We start from the raw sequence: 6,527 nt of genomic DNA, 5'->3' as shown, positions 1-6,527 counted from the left end.
TTGGGGTTGACACCCCCCCTTTTGGCCCAACCTCCATTTTTTACATTTTCTTATATTCTTGTTTTGCTTTTTTTAATTGTATTTTAATTAGGTAATTAGACTTAAGTGTAATTTAGGGATTAATTGGATCCTCACATTGTTTTTAATTGGATATAATATATTTTTGGTTTGATTAAAAAGAATTAGAATAAATTAGGATTAATTAGGTTTTTAGTTGTTCTTTAGAATTTAGTTTTCTCAAACAGTTAGGATAAAATCATGCTTTAGGACTTAATCAATTTTATACTATTATTATATCTTTATTAGAATTTAGTTTGTGCTAATAAATGAAATACCTTTGCAAATTGACCATTTTACCCTTTTAGGGTTTATTTTAGTTTTTAACCATGAATACACACTGCTTTAGGAATAGGATTTAACAGAGAATTTTAATCCAAAAAGTTTGACTAATTACAACATGCTCCCATATGATTTCAACATAGATTTTATAATCAACCATAACATGTACCCTTAGGATAGTTTAACTCTAACCTTTAGATTAGGACTAACCTAGTTTCCTAAATCATTTCAAACCCTCCGATTTAAATTGATCAAAAGTAATCTCGATCAATTAAATCCTTTGAAATTGTATAATTCCACAGTCTAAATTAAGTGACCAAAAGACCCTTGGTCACTTAATAAGACTTTTATTCTAAGATGTGGAGCTCGAAGCCTAAAGTCAAGATCTTCAATCAAGGCATCCTCAGTCACACCAAGCAGCGACTTATAAAAGATAAATCAAAGGTCAACACTTGGTAAATATGATTTAAATTGTACAAAATGAGCCTTAAGTAATAGGGAATGATGAGACGGAGTCTCTCCTATCCTTGTCTAGAGCGATTTTACATATGGGCCGTAGGCCCTAGATATTCAAAATGTTCGCCCTTATTCATAGACTTTAGTACAATACGAATCAACTAAACTACCAAGTCTTCTTCATACAAAATCAACATCAACACAAGGATCAACAATGAAGGTTCTTCACCAGCAACTTATTAGTTAAGATAATTATCATGTGCCATGAGCCTTAAGTAATAGGGAATGATGAGACTGAGTTTCTCCTATCCTTGTCTAGAGCAACTTTGCGTATGGGGTGTAGGCCCCAAATATCCAAAACGTTCGCCCTTACTCATAGACTTTAGTGTGATTCCTATCAATTGACTGCCAAGTCTCTTAATATTCATCTATCCATTCTAATCATTTCAATTCAATTATTAAATCATTATTTTGCCTCTAATCATTCTTGTTTTCAGCCCTAGTGGGCTAAACTGCGAAAGCTCTAATTTCCTTATTGCACCATAAGGATACGTAGGCAGGAGAACCCAATTTTTTCGCGGGCTACCCTATTTATTCAATCAATCATTCTCCATTCATTCGATCAAGACCATCCTTTTGAGATTAACTATACTTCTCCTTGGACTCCTTGTCTATCCTTTTAGGACGATTTAGCGACAATCCACCTCATCAATCGAGAGTTGCTTGGGACTATGCCCAAACACTTAATTCAGTCTTTCTTTTTGGCTTTACCCTATAGTGGCGGTCTTACTAGCCCACATACTGGTAAATGCATATCTTGCTCTTCGATTCAGAGTTTATCTCCTTCTTGGATCTAAGATACTATTCTTCTTTGATCTCGAACTGTTTGTTCCCCATCAAGTGATACACTCTCCTTGTACTACAGTACTGCAATCCTTCCTTGAATCGTGTTTGTCTTGTGAGTCCCCATTACTTAGACAAATATATCTCTCTCTCTTTGCTTCATGGCAGTTAATCTATGAAATTGGGTTTGTCTTGTGAGTCCCCGTTGTTTGGACAAATACCTTTTGATCATATTATGTTGGTACAAATTATACTCTTTATCACTGTATGTCTCTCTCTCTATTTCTCGTGGTTCTGAACTACAATTGCTCAGACTTTCTCATTGCACGATGAGAATACGTAGGCACGAGGATGTGAATCCTTGGCGAGCATACTTCTAATTATTTCTCCTTCCGCCTTAGGGAACCATTCATATCTTTCACGATCCACTATCTACCTTCGACCATAAATCGTTCACCTAGTGACATACTATTCCTTTGAGATCAGAAATACCGCTTTCCTTGGAATTCCATACACACCCTTGTAGGACGCCTAACGTAGTTCGCATTTCTACCTAGAGTTGTTTGGGATTGTGCCCAAACACTTAATTCCTTCCTTTTTGGCTAATCACCTTATAGTGGTAGTCCTGCTAGTCCACGTATCGGTTAAAGTCATTTCCCTATATGGTACAAATCTAATTTCTCTTATGAATTCCAATACACTTTCACCTTTCAGTTTCAAACAATACTTCTTCAGTCACTCATCACCAAATATTCAATTCTGTGACTTTGGTCACTTCACTCCATTTGTTTCCATGACACTCATATTCTACCTTCATTCACTCCATGTGATATACCAATAACCTTTGAGCCAAATACACTACCTCTTTGCGCTCCTTCTTGCGTCACAATGTGAACCAAGAGATGTTTGGGACTGTGCCCAAACACCTATTTCTTCGTCTTTTTGGTTTTACCCTATAGTGGTGGTCTTACTAGCCCACGTACTGGTAAACACCTACCTTACTCTTGGGTTCATGTTTCCACTCTTGTTGGAGTTCAAAACACTATTCTTTGGGTCAGACCATACCTTTATCACAATTCTTTCCATATCCCACTTCTAGTTCCTTGAACTACGAAGCTCTGAATTCCTCATTGCACTATGAGGATACGTAGGCATGAGGGCATTAATCCTCACCGAGCACTTTATCTATTTCTTTCCTGTTCCCTATTCTTTTGCGAGTAATCTTAGATATCACACCCATTCGAGCAAGAACAATCAAAATGGTTCCCATGGAGTATCATGGATGTTAGGGGCGCTGATACCTTCCCCTTGCATAACTAACTTTCTTACCCAGCATATCTCTTTCCCCCGGGTTTTATCGATGTTTTCCCTTTCCTTCTGGAATAAATAAACTATGATGGCGACTCTATTGTATGTTCGAGCGTGTGATTTGTTCGGGTATATTTCCGCTAGCTTCAAAAGTGGGTTTCTTGAGATGATCAAATACTTAGAAATTTTTTCACTAAGTATAAACCCAAATCAACAATCCAAGGTCATGACTTTAGAGGATGGTATCTTGAGTTGTGGCCAACCAATTGAGGTGTGCTTGGAACCAATCGAAAGAGGATACTTGACACTATAATTTTTATGTAGGAAGCACCTTGAGATGGAACCTCTAACATCCCTTAAAACTGCCATGAACATGCTTGGGAATCCTAACTTAGGATACTTAAAATTTTTCTAAGTGTTGGGACAAATGAATGAATTTGAAATACTAAACTTTCAATGACCATATCTTGAGCCATGATGATCCAAATGCTTCAATCTTGGTACTTACTTAATGCTTGGAGAAAAGAGAAAAAATGTCATGTTAAGGTCAATTTGAGTTGGAGTCTTGATCATAAAGAACATTGGCCATGAAGGTAGCTGCTCACTAACACCAAGCTTGCCAAAAATAGCAAGTTTCTAAAACCCTAAATTCCAATTTAGGTAACTTTCCATAATTCTTGATTTTTGATGAATATCTTGACTTTTCTTGATCAAATTTCAACCACAGACCATATTTAACTTATGGAATACAATTTTGACCAAAGGAATCAAGAGTTGAGTTTTTAACCTGCTCAATTGACTTTTCCCCAATTGAATAAAATCATTGATCATCTGAGCAATTGGACTTCTTCTGAATAGAATTGATGGCCAATTTTCCAAACATAGATACTTAGGGGCATATAGAATACCATTGAATCAACTCTTGCTCAAAAAATCAGAAATAAATTGATTTTATCATAGACCCTAATTTCAGTCAAAAAAGACAGTAGATGAGTGTACCACTTCACAAACCCTGATTCTTCTAGGGAAAATGGAGAAAGTTGTGAGCAAAGATGTCTTGCATAATAACATGATGAAGATGGTCCAAAAAGGTCATGGGACCCTATTTCAAGGACCAAGAGACAAAAAGTGTGATTAACTTCCAATATCTTGTAATTCCCAATCAACTGATGAGGTGATGAACCATTTGAGAGGTCTTAGGGCATAAGAAACCCCTTGTAGCTTGGGTGATTATGAAGTTGGGGATATCCCACCCTCTTTGTACTGATTTTCACTTTTCTTTCTTCTAAAGCTTGAAGAAGGTTACAAGAGAGATGCCTCAATCCCATAATGATAGAACCAATGATATGCAAGAATGTATATGATGATAAGACATAAGCCAAATATGGTTGAAAAGAAGAGGGTAAATTTTGGGGTACAAAAACTGGTAGAGGAAACCATGAAGAGGGTAGCTTATAAAATCAAAGACAATATTCTAACCAAGAAAATCACAGAGGTGGTGGTGTAGGTAGAGGAAGAGGTGATGGAAGAAAACTTGATAAAAGTCATATTTAGAGCTACGATTGTCAAAAGTATGGCCATTATGCAAGTCAATATCGAGGAGGAAAGAAAGATCAAGAAAGTGATGTAAAGTTTGTAGAAGACAAAGTGATGTTAATGGTCACAACAAAAGAAGAAGAAATATTTAAAGGTCAATGGTATCTCGACTCAGGTTGTTTGTCGCACATGACTGTAAGAAAAGATTGGTTTATCAACATTAGTACCTTGTCGAAGAACGAGGTAAAATTTGAAAACGAAAATACTTTATCTGGTGAAGGTATTGGTGATTTTCTAATCATGAGAAAGGATGGTAAATGATCAATAATTTCCAATGTGTTATACATACCTGGCATGAAGAGTAATATGCTAAGTAAAAGTCAATTGATTGAGAGGAATTACAAAGTATTGATCAAAGATAGAATGATGAGAGTGATCAACTCAAGAAACATGTTAATTTAGAAGGCTCGTGTGTCTTAGAATAGAACCTTCGGGAATGAAATTCATGTGTTGGAACTCAAGTGCCTTGCGACTGCAGCTAGTAGGAAATGAATGGTTATGGAATTATAGACTTCGTCACTTGAATTTTAAGGACACCAGTAATCTGAAGAGGAAGAACATGGTTTCAGGCCTAGCAGATGTAGAAGCAAGCTTCAATCCAAGAAGTATTTTGATGAAGACAACTTGCATCAATGCAAAAAGAGAAGAGCTTCAAAGTTATCTCAAGCATCAAGTATCCAAAGCCGCATATGCATTTTTGATCAAGCTTCATTTTCAAGACAACCATTGGCAAGATTGTTGATTCACTTCTTAGGTATATCTAACTCACTCTTAGATTAGTATACAAGTGTTCAACAATTATGATTTGCATTTGCATCTTTTAAAATAACTTTTTGTTAACACCTTGAAATGCAAGACACATTTATTTTTAAGTATTTTTCTGCATTTCAACAGTGTTAACCGGTTAACCATATGGGTTAACCGGTTAACAGCCCAGATTTTCAAATTCTCTGTTAACGTTTGCATGCGTTAACCGGTTAACCCATATGGTTAACCGGTTAACACTGTTCGTTACAGCAAAAATGGCTTTGAAAAATTATATCTTTTCATCAATGTTCATGAGGGAAATGATACCTCTTTGAAAAGGTATTTTTTGCAATATAAATTATTGAATTTTCAAAATGAATTTTCACCTCCAAGAATTTTCATACAAACTTCAAATAAATCACTCTCTCATATTTTTCCTAAAATAATTTTTGAAAGTGTTCTTAAAAAAAAAAATTCATCTCATTCTTTTGTTGAACACTTGCATATTATCTTTTGAGTGACTTATTTATCTAAGGAGAAGATCAATCAAGAGAAGATTGATATCACTACATCTTTGTTAAAATCATTCATAGAATTATTTTCTGTTTGACTTGTGATCCAGGATTGTTGGACACAAGGGTTGGTGTTTGAAGAGGATTGTTCTTCATACACTTGTTTGTCTATAGGTTAGATAGTAGGCATCACCGGTTGTGTGAATAGGCTGTACCATTTCTAACTATAGTGAATTCTCTTTCGTGTGAAAGGGGAGTGGATGTACCTTCGGATTGTGAAGGGAACCACTATAATTTCCGGTGTCGTTTACTTTCCGCATTTTAATTTTCCGCACTTAAACAAAAATATCCAAAAACCGGAAACTAGATCGAAGAAATTTTTTATCACCTAATTCACCCCCCCCCCCCCCTCTTAGGCGCATTTACAACTTACATTTGGCATCAGAGCAAGTTATAGGTAACTTGTTCCTAGAAGATCCAGCATGGCTTCCGCAAGCACAAATCCGGTTTTCAAAGACGGTGGAAGTAGCAACAAGCCCCCACTCTTCTCCGGAGAATATTTCGACTTCTGGAAAATCAGAATGAAGGCACATCTCGAGGCCCAAGGGGAAGGTATATGGGAAGCAGTTGAAGAAGGTCCACACAAACCGGTGAATGTGGTGAATGGAGTTGGTACCCCAAAGTTGAAAAACACTTATGACGAAGATGATAAGAAAAGGATTCTGA

Source organism: Lathyrus oleraceus, chromosome 4 (genome assembly GCF_024323335.1).
Source record: "Lathyrus oleraceus cultivar Zhongwan6 chromosome 4, CAAS_Psat_ZW6_1.0, whole genome shotgun sequence".
Classification (NCBI taxonomy): domain Eukaryota; kingdom Viridiplantae; phylum Streptophyta; class Magnoliopsida; order Fabales; family Fabaceae; genus Lathyrus; species Lathyrus oleraceus.
This window is presented reverse-complemented; position numbering follows the sequence as displayed.